The sequence below is a fragment of the Bubalus kerabau genome, chromosome 6, assembly GCF_029407905.1.
Source record: "Bubalus kerabau isolate K-KA32 ecotype Philippines breed swamp buffalo chromosome 6, PCC_UOA_SB_1v2, whole genome shotgun sequence".
Taxonomy (NCBI): Eukaryota; Metazoa; Chordata; class Mammalia; order Artiodactyla; family Bovidae; genus Bubalus; species Bubalus kerabau.
This window is the reverse complement of record NC_073629.1, coordinates 112,976,022-112,992,467: the sequence shown is the minus strand read 5'-3', so window position 1 is coordinate 112,992,467 and position 16,446 is coordinate 112,976,022. Positions and strand designations below refer to the sequence as shown.

At 51.3% G+C, this 16,446-nt stretch overlaps 1 long non-coding RNA gene across 1 annotated transcript; it reads left to right on the top strand.

Annotated features, from left to right (window-relative positions):
• Nucleotides 1-7,137: 7,137 nt before the first annotated feature.
• On the top strand, nucleotides 7,138-16,287 carry LOC129656323 (uncharacterized). The gene is made up of 3 exons (XR_008716326.1): nucleotides 7,138-7,247; nucleotides 9,090-9,276; nucleotides 16,030-16,287. It is a non-coding gene; the product is annotated as an uncharacterized LOC129656323 (long non-coding RNA).
• The last annotated feature ends 159 nt before the right edge of the window (nucleotides 16,288-16,446 follow it).

Below are 16,446 nucleotides of genomic sequence, written 5' to 3'. Positions count from 1 at the left end.
TGACTCCCCTCCTTCAAGAGGCTGCAGGGAACTTGTAAAAGGGAAGGGAGGCCCAGGCCTGGAGGGCTAGGGCCTTGTCTAGCTGGGGACAGAAGAAACAGAGTCCTTAGGGCTTCAGAAATGATGGGGGTTGACAACACTTTGCTGAAGTCAGGAGAGTGCCAGGACGAGCAAGCCAGTGCCTCGTGCATGCTGATTCCACTAGCGCTGTCTGCCCACATGCCACCCCCGGCCACTCCCGGGTTCCAGCTCTGTCTCTTTACTTCCCCAGCTTTCCTCACATAGCCCCCGAGGGTGTTTCCCAAAGCATGTACTCTTGACCTCAGCATCAGAATATAGCTGATAAGACTCCACGTGGCCAGCAGCGATCCTTCAGCTCAGTCAGAGGAGGGCAGATAGGAGCAGAGAGTCCCCAGGAAATGGCAGGGCGGACACTCGGTTGTAGTGGGCCATGAGGAAGATGGTATCGCTCACTCCCCGTTTTCTGCAGGCAGCAGGCTGGGGTGGGCACAGGGACTGGGGGCGGGCAGCCCATGGGACCCAGCTGCAGGGCAGCCAGCCTGTACCCACAGGAGCACCACTCTGCAGAGATGGATGCTCGATGCCCCTCCTGCCAAAACCGGAGTCATTATCAATGAGGAAGATCAGCTTTGCTGGGCCTTTAAATTACATGCATTTTATGGTTTACTGTTACTGTTGGCTTCCCTGGTGGGTCAGATGGTAAAGAATCCACCTGGGTTCGGTCCCTGGGTTGGGAAGATCCCCTGGAGGAGAGCAGGACAACCCACACCAGGATTCTTGCCTGGAGAATCCCCATGGACAGAGGAGCCTGCTGGACTACAGTCCATGGGGTCGCAAACAGTGGGACACGAATGAGTGATATAAATGTTGACATATGGTTTACAGGCGTTTCCACCTTGAGTGACACGGGAGGGGGCGTGGTCTTGGTCTGGCCCCGCCCCCACAGCCAGGTCCAGGAGGGGCCTTGGATAGAATTACCTGTGAAGGCCTCGGGGTCGATGAAAATTCACTCGATGGTCTGACCGTCTTCCTGGCTCAGCTGCAAATTGATCTGCTTGGTGCTGTAGGTCTGGGACATGGGAGATGGGTAGGGAAAGTGGATAAACTGGAGTGTGTGTAGACTCACCCAGGAGGTCACATAGACCATCGCCTGAGGGCAACTGTGGGCAGTTTTGCCTCAAAAAGCGCAGTCAAGAATTTCTGAGTTCTCCACAAAACCTTGGCATGATATGGGGCGGTGGGGGTGGGGGGGCCGTGGCGGGGAGTCAACTCTTGGAGTCTGGAAGTTTTGAGTTGAAGGACCAGAAGGCTGCAGCTCCGGTGCGCCCCCTGGTGGCGAGAGCCCAGGTCCCTCTCTCCCACTGCCTGCAGGGCAGGAGGGGTAGATGGTGAGAACAGGAAATACAGCCTGTACCTCTCAGATCTGTTTCCCTTATTAAAATAAAAGAAAAAACCCTGCTCCTCTAAAATACGGGGAAGCCCTCCCACAGACCGCCTTCCCCCCACTGATGGAGGAGGACACTGGAACAACCTCAGCTTCTTCCTGGGTCTGAGGGTGCTTTGGTCTAAACAGTGTGTGCACGCGTGTGTGCACCGGTGTCGTGGGCGGGTGTGTTCCTTCTGGCCCACCCACCGCAGTCCCGGATGGTCCTAGCACCTAGGCCAGAGCCTGACTCTCTGTATTTGCTAAACAGATGAAGACAAGAGGGCTGGCGCCTCTTCTGGGCCCAGGGACCGGCACATCAGCTTCAATCTGTCCGAAGCCGTCCAGGATCTCTAGGTTCCCCGGCCCCTGTGGGCTCTTCCCCATCAGCTGCCTTTCACTGTAGCGAGGTGGGGCCTGGTCTGCCACCCCCTTTCGCTTGGGCCCACGTTCACTCTGAGTGCGGGTCTCCCTTGGAGTGCGGGTCAGCGGAGCAAGGCAGGGTTGGGGGTCGGTAGGAACCAGCACTTTCCACGGTTATCTCTGAACCAGCAGGTGGCAGAGCTAGGGTCTCCCCCTCACCTCCTGCTCCCCTGTCTTTCCTTTTTTCCTCCTGGTCTTTCTGGGGCTGGGGGCAGGTTCTCTGTCCAGGGTGTGGGATGAGGAGGGGCTGTTAGTGACGTCTGTGGCCCCTGCTTCCCCGGCTCTCCTCCAGGCCCCAGGCTCCTGCCTGTGAGGTGGGCTGGCCTTGTCTGCTGACCCTCCTGCCCGGGGTGCCTTCTGAGGCCACAGTGGCTCCACCTCACCCCTCCCACAGGTAGGAGCAAAGTCTCAGCCCCAGCCTCCCACCTCCAGAAGGGGAGGGAGACAACTTTGGACCTTTCAGTCGACCTCAGGAAAGCCCCAGCAGGCTCGGGGTCGGGAGGCCCCTGTGGGCTCTGGTGAGCTGGGCCAGACCCACAGCCTCCCTGCTGGCACTGGGCCCTCTCTTGTATTCGGAGGAGGACGGGAGGGGGACCGTGGGCCTCTGGAAATGGTGAGGAGAGACCCAGGCACTTGCCACCCTGGGCTAGAACCTTCCATGCCTCCCCCGTCAGGCCCCTCCAGGCCATGGATGTGCTTGCCCCTCCCCTCACCCCAAACCACCCTGACCTTCTGGCCCCGCCAGGGGGTGGACAAAAGGGCAGCTGGCGGGGGGGGGGACTAACCCAGAACTGACCAGGCCACCTTTGAGGGCAGTGTCCCAGGACATGAGGGTGGGACCCACAACTATGCTGGCTCTGCTGGCCAAACATGGCCAGCTGGACACAGAAGCGGGCAAGAGCCAGCTGCTGACATATTGAAATCTCAGGAGAGGTGGAAGCCAGGCTCTTCGGATGACAGGCTGCTCCGGCCGTGATTCAGAACTCAGGCCTTGGGATTCTGCCTGTACCTCTGGGTGATTTGGGGTGAGTCACTTTCTATTGAGGGTTGGATTGTGTTCCCCAGAAGTGTTGATGTCCTAACTCCCAGGGCCTCAGAATGTGACCTGGTTTGGAAATAGAGCTTTTGCAGATGTAAACAGTTAGTTCAGTTCAGTTCAGTTGCTCAGTCGTGTCTGACTCTTTGCAACCCCATGGACTGCAGCACGCCAGGCTTCCCTGTCCATCACCAGCTCCCAGAGCTTACTCAAACTCGTGTCCAATGAGTCGGTGACGCCATCCAACCATCTCATCCTCTGTTGTCCCCTTCTCCTCCCGCCTTCAATCTTTCCCAGCATCAGGGTCTTTTCCAATGAGTCAGCTGTTCATATCAGCTGGCCAAAGCACTGGAGTTTCAGCTTCAACATCAGCCCTTCCAATGCATAGTCAGGACTGATTTCCTTTAGGATGGAGTGGTTGGATCTCCTTGCAGTCCAAGGGACTCTCAAGAGTCTTCTCCAACACCACAGTTCAAAAGCATCAATGCTTCAGTGCTCAGCCTTCTTTATGGTTCAACTCTCACATCCATACCTGACTACTGGAGAAACCATAGCTTTGACTAGACAGACCTTTGTTGACAAAGTAAGTCTCTGCTTTTTAATATGCTATCTAGGTTGGTCATAACTTTCCTTCCAAGGAACAAGTGTCTTTTAATTTCATAGTTTTAGTCACCATCTATAGTGATTTTGGAGCCCCAAAACAAAGTCTGTCACTGTTTCCCCATCTATTTGCCATGAAGTGATGGGGCCAGATGCCATGATCTTAGCTTTCTGAATGTTGAGTTTTAAGCCAACTTTTTCACTCTCTCCTCTTTCACTTTCATCAAGAGGCTCTTTAGTTCTTTGCTTTCTGCCATAAGGGTGGTGTCATCTGCATATCTGAGGTTATTGATATTTCTCCTGCCAATCTTGATTCCAGCCCAGCGTTTCTCATGATGTACTCTGCTTATAAGTTAGTTGAAGATGACAAGTAGGCAATAGGAGACGAAAGTCTGGAGCTTGAGACAGAAGTCAGCAGTGGTGGTGTAGGTTTGTAAACTCCCTGGAAATAAGTGATATTTTAAACGGTGAGAATGGATGGAATCCCACAGGGAGAGAGTGCAGAGGGGAGACGAGAGTGTGGCAGCCTCTGGGAACGAGCCCTCATTAGACAAGTTTGCATGAGAAACAAGAGCCTGGGGAGGGTATGTCTCCCAGGACTGGGGGGGTCCACACTGGGGGTCCAGTGGAGCAGACAGTGGAGCTGGTGACAACCATACAAATTGGTGGAATATGTAAGAATTCTCCAAGATCCTTGGGAAAGGGAACTCTGTAAGAGACCAGATTTCCAGAAATCCTGCAGACAGGGTTCAGTTTATCGTTGCTTGTGTGTTGAAAGGACATTGACCTGTCAGCGGGAGAAATAAGAGGACCTCTGGGTCATTCCTCTTTTCATGGGCTTTTCCATCCCACCTACCATGAGTCTCCCAAGGGCAGGTGCTCTGCGTCCTTCGCTTCTGTACCCTGTGCCCCCTCAGAACAGCTGTGGTGTGAAAGAGGGAATAAAATGAACGTCTAACAGGCCTTGTACAAACTATCCAAAAAGGAGACAGTCTAAATAACGAGACCTGAAGGCCAGCAGGAAAGGGGCACTGAGCAGCTGGGACTGGATGGCTCCTTACAGCCCAGCCTGCGAGCCCTCTTCGGGCAGGAAGCAGAGGCGTGCTTTGCTGCTCCTCCCGAGCAAAACAGCATTTTTGTATCCCTCTCTAGAATGGTGGAGAGACCCATTCATCCCCGAGGAGCATCCTGCAGTCTCACAACACAGACAGGGAACATACGGAGCGGGATTGCTCAGAAGTCCCCAGGGGAGGAAGATGCTGGCTTCTCCTCCCTCTGAACTCCCACCTTGGATCCTGGTGGAGGGGTTGGAGGGGTGCAGAAAGCATCCACACCAGTACTGGGAAGGGCCCTGCAGCAGATGGGGTGGGCGGTGGAAGGAGTGGGAGGGGGTCAACCAGAGCAGGGGGATGGAGCTTCCACCCCCTCCAAAGCTGGCCTTTGGGTTAGTTCAGCCTGGAGTTCCCTTGGGATGGGGCAGCCTCATCAGTCATGAGAGCATAGACGCAGAGAGAGCTGTTTAGGAGAAAGGTTTTGAAAAGTTGAAGTAGAGGTGAGAGAGAACCTTCTGAAAGGTCTCTGATGGCTCCCCTTCCTGACTTCAGGCCTTCCTCAGACCCAGCTGGTTTAGGGTTCCATGAGATACCCCCACCTGCTCCCCCAAATTGTGCCTGGGGCCGTCTGAGTTGATTTCTGTTCCTGAACACAAAGAGAACCTCCACGAAGACAACGGAGTAGCCCAGGCCACTCTTAGCCTGGCTTCCTTCCCTCTCCCAGGAGGGCTGGTGCCACAGCAAGACCACAGGGAGCTCTCCTCTGAAAGTTCTGTCCAGCTGCCCCTGGCCAGATTCCCATTTGTTCTGTGTATCAGTGAAGATATCTCCTCATCTTGAGACCCTTGTTTAGACCCCCTGTCTGTCCTTGTGATGTTTGGAATAACAGGAAACAAGGCCATCCTTCACTCAAGCCCATCTGGGAATCACACCTGGAAACACCAAAGCCACAAAGGCAATAAGAAGAACAAAGGAACTCACAGCCAAGCCCCAACTGTCCCCTGGAAACCCACATGGGGAAGTAATAGGGCAGTCTCACCTTTTGAAGAGGAAGAAACCAAACCACCCTGGGGACTTGGAGGGCCCACTGGTCTTCCTCTGGAGAATGTTGGCGGGGGTGGGAAAGCACAGACCGTGGGTCACTCGGACGAGAAGAGGGCATAGTGTCTGGGACATAGTACGTTCTCAACAGATGTTAGTAGCTTTTATTATTTGAAGGGATTCTGAGTAGTCAAAAAAAAGGGGGGATTCTGGGAAATAAAATACTTCTGGGTTTATATTATTTGAGGAAGGTGTAAAAAATGGTAGTCATCTGTTTAATGTGGAACAAGAATCAGAGTGAACTCAAACAAGTCAAAGGCATTGGATTTGGTGATGGTGGAGCTGTGGGTCAAGTCTTTCTTCTTTCTGGTTAGAATTCTAGTGATGTTCCCTGAATCTGGTTGTGTAACATAATCATCAAAAGTTTGTTTATTAAAGATTATATTTGCTGATTGCTTGGGTTTGTCAGAAGTCCATCTTCCAGAAGGACAGAAAAGGAAGTGGTGGAGACAGGATGGAGGGAAAGTGTCGGGGAGAGGGTCTGCTGAGCGTGGGAGCAGAAGAGATGGGTGAGTGGAGAGAGAGAGAAGAAAGTGCCTCCAGAAAGTGGCCCCCTGATGAGAACAACAGCATCTATTTTATTTTGTTCTGTTCTATTCTATCCTATCCCATTCTATGTCAGGTCACATTAATTCATTTCATTTGTTTACTTGCAAAGCTGGTTTATCCGTTCTCTTTTCTTCCTAGAGCACTTCTTGGGCAGCTCTGGCCAGACCAGAAGATGAGAACTGGTCTGACTTCAGCCTCCTTCCGTAAACTCCTCACATCCCAGCCCAGGGAAGGGGTAGTGAGATCCCCATCCTGAATGTGTGAGAGGTGCAGAGGATGGTGGGAGGGGTCTTCGGGATTCCAAGAGCTTCACTTCACTTCCCATGCAGAGTGAAAGCTGCTTCTCGTCACTAACACTCCATACCCACTCGGCTCGACTGTAACCCTGGATATGTTCCCGGCTCTGCCACCTGCCCTCTGCATGGCCCTGGAAAAACCCCCTTCTCTCTGGGTCTCGGTTTCGCCATCTGAAAAGGAAGATATTGGACTGAATAAACTCAGAGGGCCTCTCCAGCTCCGTCGGAGATTCCCAAATGACTAGGATAAGAGACTGGGGCCAGGAATCCCAGATCCAACCACCACCTAGGGAATTAGGGTTAAACAAGTTATCTGGTTACTGCAACAGAGGAAAACTGAAGCAGTCCCATTACAATAGCTCCTTTTCACCTGACTGCAAGTGTTACCCATCTCACTTTATTTCGGCTGCGCTGGATCTTCGTTGCAGGCTTCTCTAGTTGTGGTGGGCAGGCTTCGTTGTCCCACGGCGGGTGGCATCTTTAGTTCCCCGATCAGGGATCAAACCCCCTCCTCTGAATTGGAAAGCGGATTCTTAACCTTGGACCTCCAGGGAAGTCCCCTTCTCATTTTCTAAATAGGGAAAAGCTGGGTGGGCAATCCACAAAAGGATACAGTCTACAATTCTGAGTTCTCAGTGTCAGGTGTGTGCCTGTTAAGTCGCTTCAGTTGTGTCCTACTGAGACACCGTGGAGTGTGGCCCGCCAGGCTCCTCCGTCCATGGATTTCTCCAGGCAGGAATACTGAGGTGGGTTGCCATTTCCTCCTCCAGGGGACCTTCCTGACCCAGGGATCAAACGGGGTTCTCTGAGTTCTTCACCACTAGTGCCACCTAGGCAGCCCATATGTCCTAATGAGGACACGGTTGGACGTGGACCCAGGGGTCATGTGTTATAGTGAGCTGTTTCGTCTCTGTCACTCACTAGACCAAGAGCCCTCCAGGGGTAGAGACTGTGTTACATTTGGATGCAAAACAGTAAAAAATGTTAGTGGGTTGAGGGGCCTCCTTTCCATGCCTGACTTTTGAATCAGTTGAGAAGTGTGCCAAATAATACACTCTTGTCTTTCCTACTGTAGAGCTGGTGTTGGAGACTATGTCTTAGACGTGCAGCCATAATAGCAAACACTAGTTTCATTCATCTGGTTGGAAATGGCAACCCACTCCAGTATTCTTGCCTGGAAAATCCCATGGATGGAGGAGCCCGGCAGGTGACAGTCCATGGAGTCGCAAAGAGTCGGATATGACTGAGCGACTTCACTTTCTTTACAGACAGTGAAAGGAATATGCACCTATCCCCACTGAGGCCTGTTCTTACAGAACTCGGTGCATGAAGTAGATGTGAATGTGTGCCCTCAAAGGGAAGGGAACGAGGAAGGCACAGGGCTCCACACTCGTGTTCTCTCCCAAACTCACCAATAATTTAAGTCCTACTTTCTCCCTGCAGGAGGTGTGAGGGGTAAAGACCCAAGAGTCTTTACTGATGGGTTTCTTTACAAGGAAGAAGGAGTGGGTAAGGAGCATTCTCCTGAAGCACACAGTTGTAGGCAGGTATCATGAACTCAGTATGTCTGACATTGTGCAGTGGATACTTAGGTTTTTGGCTGTCCAGTACCTAAGCCTCTTTATGTTTCTTTATTCATGGTGACACTGGGTCTTCGTTGCTGCACGCGGGCCTTCTCTAGTTGCAGTGATCGGGGGCTTCTCTTCATTGTGGTACACAGGCTCCTCATTGCAGTGGCTTGGGGGAGCACGGGCTCTAGAGCGCAGGCTCAGTAGTCAGGGTGCATGGGCTTAGCTGCCCTGTGTCATGTGGAATAGTCTCGGACCAGGGATTGAACCTGTGTCCCTGCATTGGAAGGTGAATTCTTAACCACTGGACCACCAGGGAAGTCCCTCTATGCTTCTTCTTAGGGGAAAGGGTTCACTCATCCACAGGGAGGTAGGGTCTGCTTCTCACTAGCAAGACAAAAAATACCAGTGGCTTGCATCTCAACCTCCCTTGAACTGTAGTGTAGACTCATGGACTAGAATTACCAATCAGCTAAATCCGATTTTAAATCATAAGGTGAAAGTGAAAGTCACTCAGTCGTGTCGAACTCTTTGCGACCCCACGGACTATACAGTCCATGAAATTCTCCAGGCCAGAATACTGGAGTGGGTAGCCTTTCCCTTATCCAGGGGATCTTCCCAACCCAGGGATCAAACCCAGGTCTCCCACATTGCAGGTGGATTCTTTACCAGCTGAGCCACCAGGGAATCATAAGGTAGTGACATTAAAAAGGATGGAGCAAAATGCCTTTTTGGTAATGGGAGTGGCCCTGAGTCCGGTTTTCAAGCTCCCTTCTAAAGAGTCCATGAACTACACCAAATCCTTTCCTTAAGTGTCTTTTCCGCTTTAATCAATTAAAGTCAGTTTCTATTGCATATAATTAAAGCCTGACTTGGTGTAGAGGGGTATAAAAGGAGTGGGTGTAGACAACAGACCCTCAGGAAAGGAGGAATCTAAGAACTGATTATTTGGGCCTGTTGGGATTAAGGGCAGTGAAAATCCAGCTTTAAAAAATTAATCAGTTAATTGATTTTTGGCAGCGCTGGGTCTTCGTTGCTGTGCGTGGGCTCCCTCTGGCTGCAGTGCACAGGTGCTTGAGTGTGGGGCCTTCAGTACTTGCAGCTCATGAGCTTAGTTACCCTGCTGCAATGTGAAATTTTCCTAGACCAGAGATCGAACCCGTGTCCTCTGCACTGGCAGGCAGATTCTCAACCAGTGGACCACCAGGTAAGTCTGAAAATGCAGCTTTAAGCAATGGAACTCTGACAAATCAGACATAACGCTGGTGAAACAGTCAGCTAAATGAAAACTTCCTGTCGCATAAAATGAAGTGCCTATTGAAAGCAAGGCTCTAAGAGGCTGATGGCCATTCTATAGAGCAGCATGAGGCGCAGAGAGACTTCAAGCTCATTTACTAATTACTAAGCTCAAGTGTTCACCTGAAAGCTAAGGACTTTTAATGACCGTGATTGAAAAATCTCACATCTCTTGCAGAGGCAGAACTAGGGGATGAGGTGTCTTCCTGGGCCCTAGAACCCCAAGTCAAACAGTGGGAAGCCAGAACTATAGCAGGTCTGTTGGAGTCGGAATCACAGAAGAGTTGCCGCTGCTGGTGGTGGTGATATCAAAGCAGAGAAGGAGGGGGAAAATTATCCCAGCTTCTCCCTTTCTCCTGCCCTCCAACCTCTTACTCACACAGAAGTCAGAAACTGTAACTTACTTTTAACAGTTTACCTGTGACATGGAACAGAGGAGGGGAAGGAGAGGAAAGGATCTGAGGAACACAGTCAGACATGATGCAATGGGAAGCCATCTTTTCCTGCAGTCTGGAGATGTGTAACTACATCATTGAACTTGGAAGGCAGTGAACGTGGAAGGCAATTACAAAGTCAAACCCAAGAGGAGGGACAAATAAGGGTAAAGCTTTGTTGATCTGTGTTGGCAAAGTCTAAAGAACACATGTGGAAATAGACCCTGAGAAAGGATACATTGACCAGAGATCCTTGTTTCAAGAGGTTATTTTGAGTAGCCAGAAGAGTTCCAATTGTTTGCTTGGTTGGTTGGCTGAGTCTTGGACCAAAGAGTGTCCACTAAACAAAGATAAGGTGTCATAAATTTGTTGGTATAAAATAGAGTTTGGAGAAGGGAGATTGGAATATTGAAGACATTTTCATGTTCAATATTTTCCCCATTTATGAACTGTTTTTCTCAAATGGTTCCAGAGTGTTTGAGGCCAGAATACTGGAGTGGGTAGGGGTAGCCTTTCTCTTCTCCAGGGTATCTTCCCAACCCAGGGATTAAACCCAGGTCTCCTGCATTGCAGGTGGATTCTTTACCAGCTGAGCCACCAGGGAAGCCCCAAAATACTGGAATGGGTAGCCTATCTCTCTCCATCAGATCTTCCTGACCCAGGAATCGAACTGGGGTCTCCTGCATTGCAGGCAATCAGGGAAGCCATGAGAAATACGTGAGTGAGGGAAACACTGTCATTTTTGAAAAACACAGTCATGGCTATTCTCTGTTAGGCTGAGGATAGTCATTGGACGCTGTGTTAAAGTGGGTTCCCTGCTCTCAGTAGGGCTACCAGGATCCGAGGGTGGCAGACTCTAAGCAGGAGCACTAAAGGCCAGGTGGACATGGTCACCAAACAGGCCCAGGAATGGAATTCAGGTGCAAGATGAATAATAAATGCCTCTTTGCTTGTCCATTGACATAACTCTTTTTCCCAATACTTACACTTCAAAATGAAGCTTCCAATAAAGCTTCCACTATAACACAACCAATCATTTAAAAATAAATTGGCAATGTATTCCAATCATCTTCAAAGGATTTAGCCTAATTCTCATCAGTAACTGTGTTTAGATGAGATGGTTGGATGGCATCACTGACTTCGATGGACATGAGTTTCGGTAAACTCCGGGAGTTGGTGATGGACAGGGAGGCCTCGCGTGCTGCGGTTCATGGGGTCGCAAAGAGTCGGACATGACTGAGCAACTGAACTGGACTGAACTGTATTTAGTTGCACGTCCACACTCTGGGTAGGTGATGGTCACCCCTCTGATAACTGCTATTTTGTCTCAACATTCTATAATCTGAGCAATAAATTGTAAAATTGACCACCCCAACACATTTATTAGGTAATATGAAGGAAAGAAGAGAAAAATTAATTGAAAATAGTTACATGACTGCATTTGACTGAGTCTAAGGATCAGTTGCTAAACAACGTGGCTTACAGATAAGGAAACTGAAGCCCGGGGCGAGGGGTACACTGCCCAGGACAACAGCAGAGAAAGACCCTGGACCTTGGACCCCGCGCCTTGTCCTCACAAACACTACCTGCTTCCTCCCAGCAGGGAAGAGAGACCTAGGTCCCACCTCCCACGAGGTGTCTTTCCATGACGCTTGGGTCCTCGGCTCTAAGCACCTCTGAGTCTGGCTCCACCCTTGCAGCAGTTCTTCAGCTTGGAAGCACTGTGGCCCTCTGACCTTGCTTCCAGGCCCTCCTGGGTAGACTGCGGGGTGTGTATCCTGTGGGGCGTTAGGAGTATTGTGTATGTATGTGTGCAGGGGGTGGGGATGGGGTCTGGGTTCCTCTCTGGAAAAGGGAGGGGAGCAGAGATGGGAGGGTTCTGATTCTGTTTACTTGGTGGACCAGACTTGATGCTGAGCTCGGTGGCACTTGCCGTTGCCTGGCCTCCTCTTGTCCCTTCCTAGGACCGCAGGCTGGATGACTTCTGACTGCCTGGTGACTGAAGGCTTCTAGTTGCCTCTGATCTCCTGCTTCTTCCTGATGTGTCCCGTTGGGACTCCAGCCTGCCCCTCCTTGCTGCATGCTCCTCGGTGACCAACCTGCCATGGGCCCTGGAGGTTGTGCCCCAGAGCATGGAGGAGCTGTCTTGCCAGTTCTACTTCTGTTCTGGGCCTGAATGCCTTCTCCCACTTCTCTGGGCTCAGGGTCCTGGCCCTGAGTCTACATTCCCCTCAGCTTCTGCTAGGAGCTCTCAATGGCTTGGGACAGCTTTTCTTCATAGGGCTCTATACAGATTACCTACTCCCTGATGCCAACCTAAGCTTCCTCCAGCACCTCTTTTTCTTGGGCCCCTGCCTGGATGGGAACATGGGGTTCTGGTTGCCTCCCAGTCTATGGAGGCTGAGGGTCAAGTCGAGTTGCCTTCAGAATGTGGGGGAGCTGGTTGACATATTCCCAGACCCAGTGCTTGGCCCCTCCTCTGGTGAAGCCTGGCCCCAGTGATGTTAGAGCTGTCATTCAACTGTTGGCTGCAGATGGCCAGTCCTGGGGCCCTCCAGGGGCTCAAGCTGGGCCTCTGCGTCTGGACCATATGGAGGTGAACGTAGCTGCAGGAGAGGACTGGGGCTGCAGAACCTGGACACGCTGTCTGTGATCAGCACTGACACGGCCAAGCTGCCCCCTTGCAGCTGCAGGAGCTGGATTTGGCATCCCCTCTGGTAGCGCACACAGCGCTGGAGGCCCTGGCTTCCTGTCATGGCCTAAAGAGCCTGAGCCTTACAGGCAGTGGCCTGATTGACCTGTCGCCAGGTGTCTTGTCTGCTGTGTCCAGCCTTCAGAAGCTGAACCTGAGCAAGTGCCATGCTGGGCACAAATAAGGCAGGGCCGTGTCAGGACTGCGGGCCCTGGCCTCATCCAACAAGGGCTGCATATTCTATCCCCAGCCACCTTTTCCCATTTGCTCCAGCTACTTCAGGGAAACCAGCTAATTTGTCTGAAGGCCCAGGCATTCCAAGGCTTAAGGGAAATCAGCTAATTTATCTGGAGGGCCAGGCATTCCAGGGCTTAAGGAGGATGAACTTGGCCAAGAATTTACTGGTAGCCCTGGGTAGGTCTTCTCTGGTGGCTCAGTGGTAAATAATCTGTCTGCAACCCAGGAGACCTGGGTTTGATCCCTGGTCAGGAAGATCTCCTGGAGAAGGGAGTGGCATGGCAATCTACTCCAGTGTTCTTGCCTGGAGAATCCCGTGGGCAGAGGAGCCTGGTGAGCCAGTCCATGGGGTTATAAAGAGTCGGACATGACTGAGCTACTAACACTTTCTGGTGAGGGCTGGTTGGCTCTGCTGCCTACACTGACTACCCTAAACCTGCTGAATATCTGAATGTTGCTGAGCCCACCTGGGGCTTCTAGGATCCAGCCCATCTGCACACCTTGAGCCTGCAGCCCCTCTCTGGCCCTTCTGGGGTTCTGTTTTCCCTGCCCATGAGCTTGACTAGCTTGGCGTTTCACGTGGTCTCAGGCAGAAAGCCTGGGAAGCTGGCTTCTAATATCTTTCCAGTCTTGGCAGATCTTGATTCTAACAGGCTGGGGACTGCAGCTGGGGGCCTGGATGGTCACCAAGGTCTTCCTTGCCCTTTGTCAACTCTCCCTGCTTGGGGATAGCTTCAGGCCCTCTGGTCCCAGGACACCCCCAGTCATTTTCTCTGGCAGCTCCCCCAGGGTAAGGGAGGATGGACATAGCCCCAGGCCTGCTGCATCTCAGGACTGGCTAGCCTACAGGAGCAGAAGCTGCAGGCCCCACCTAGTGTGGCTTGAGGAGCTGATGGGTGAGGCTCAAGGTGCTGCTTCTGGTCAAAGTGGGGTTGGAGACACTGTCCAGGGCTTGGGCAGTCTCCAGGTCTTAGTGCTAGACTGAGAGAGAGGCCTCGAGCCAGGTGACAGCCTCCAGGAGCAAAGTCCCCAGGTGGCCCAGTACATGTGTATTCTGAGTGTGTCCTTGGCTTGCTGGTGTGCCAATGCCTGGGGCCCTGGCTTGAGTGGTCTGCCCAAACACACATGCATATAGTATCACACCAGTGAGAAGCTGGGGACTACTCCAAGAATCCTGTTTTCCCCTTTCTCTGGAGTTACTGCCCCAAGACTTTGGACTTGGAACTCCTTTTTGGGCAGGTCTGTCTGCTGCTTCTGCTCCTCTCTTTGCCCTTTTACAGGAAACCAGGAACTCCATCTCTAGGCCTTGTTCAGGGGCTGGCTTCAGGGTCTGAGAAGTTGGGAGGGGTGAGGGCAAGAGGTTCCTTTATGATGTGTTTGTGTCCCACAGCAGGCAAGACCAGAGCTGGGTGATTGGGACCTGCTGCTTACCCTGGAGGGCTGCCCTCCGATGGGCTGGGGGCTGAGCTTCTGCCTCCCTGGTGGAGGATTTTGAGCCAGACAAGGATGTGGCTGACAAGTTGGCAGAGAGCATGGCAGGGAGCCAGGTCACATTCTATGAGTTGCCAGGCCCTGCATACCCACACTACTGCCTGGAGCTCCTCCCGGCCGCCTCCCTCCTCCTGGCAGCCCCCAACCCCCGGGGCTATTGCTGGTCTTCCTGGAGCCTGTCTGTCTTCTGCCACCAGCTCCCCTGCGGCCATAGGCTGGCCAGGCTGCTCCACAGAGGAGACTGCTGCGTGGTGGCCCAAGGCAGACGAAAGAAAGGATGAGCTCTGGGCTTGGCTGGGGAGCAGCATGGGGAGCCCAGGCTGGGCTAGAGTGGGAGCATGTGTGTTGGAGGATGGGAAGAGGAAAAGCAAGTCAGCCTCGCAGGGAGGTCGTGGATATGTGTGGGTGCTTGACACTGACCTTGACTTCTGGTGAGAGGCCAGGGTGCTGTGTGTGCAGGGAGGATCTATCCGTGGGTTAGAGGACACAAGCTTTGAGAAGGCACAATCAGGAGATTTGGGAGATGGCAGGTGCTGTATGTGATATGATCTCGACATCTCCAAATCCTCAGTAAATCTATTAAAGCCATGAAATTCTTGGCTTAACTGGATGTTTTCTTTTTGATGGAAACCCGCATGAGGCAGAGAGCAAAGGGGCTACGGTCATGGAAACCATAGCCGAGAGAGAAACTAACGTTGGGGACTGATGGAGAGTATGGGAAGGAAGGAGGGCTCTGAGCACTCATAAGCTTGGAGTGGGGTCCAGGCCAAGTTCAACTCGATCTTCACGGGGCAAATGGGTCCCCTTTGCCATCTGGGTTATAGAGGAATTGGCAGCTGAGAACCAAAAGGCCAGGATGCTGCCCAAGAGGCAGCAGACTGATGGCCTGTTCCCTCCACACAAACGTGAAGGCACAGCCATTTCTATCATCTTTGAGCCTCATAGCAACACTGGGAGGGGGAACTTGCCCCCTTGACACTCTGGGCTCCAGCCGTGCTAAACAGCTTGTAGTTATGCTGTTCCTTCATTCAAGAACACTCTTTCCTCCAATTTCTTTCCTCTGGGGAGGAAAGTAAAAGTGTTAGTTGCTCAGTCCAGTCAGCCTCTTGCAACCCCATGGACCACAGCACGCCCCCCAGGCTCCTTTGTTCATGGAATTCTCCAAGCAAGAATACTGGAGTGGATAGTCATTCCCTTCTCCAGGGGATTTTCCTGACTCTGGGATTGAACCCCGGGTCTCCATAACTGCAGGCAGATTCTTTACTGTCTGAACCATCAGGGAAGCCCCAAAGTAATCTATAAGTATCCTTTAAGATTTAGTTCAGCCATAACTGGAAGTCATCTTGATCTCCCAACATAGATAAGCTGCTGCCTCTGGGTTCCCACAATTTCCTGCATTTCCTTTTCTCCAAGCACTGATCACACTGCCCTCACTGGTCTGGGAACCTCTTGAGCAGTGGTCTTCAAAGGAGGGTGCACAAGATGAGCCCCTGGAGCTTTGGAAGAAAGTGTTAAAACTTCTATTTCTTTTTGATCTATACATGTCAAGACATATATAGACTTAGGTCAAGCCTAATTAATTACTCTACAGTCCTTCATCATATAAATGTTCTATATTTTATTTATTCATCCCCTTATTATTGGATATTTAATGTCTATTATAAACCTGACTTTATATTCTCACATACCTGAATTTGAGAAAGAAGAAAATATTATCACCATTTTACAATAAGGGAAGAAATAATCATAAGTATCATTAAAAACCTTTGTTTGATTTTTTTGGCTATAAACAAAAATTTATTTCTCACAGTTCTGGAGGCTGGAAGTCCAACCAAGATCAGGGTGCCAGCATGGTTGGATTTGGTGAGGACCTTCTTCTAAGTTCCTGGTGTGCTGCAGTCCATGGGGTCACAAAGAACTGGACACAACTGAGTGACTGAACTGAACTTTTTCTAGGTTGAAGACTTCAGAAGAAGTCTTAAGACTTATTGTGTCAGACAGCAGAGAGCAGCAGGAGGAAGCAAGCTTAATTGTGACTTTTTAAAAATAAAACCTTATTTTATAAAAAGATAGTCGATTAACAATGTGGTGATAGTTTCAGGTGGATAGCAAAGGGATTCAGTCATACATACACATCCATCCATTCATTCTCCCCCAAACTCCCCTCCTATCCAAACTGCCACATAACGTTGAGCAGAGTTCTATGTACTATATGTAGGATCTATGT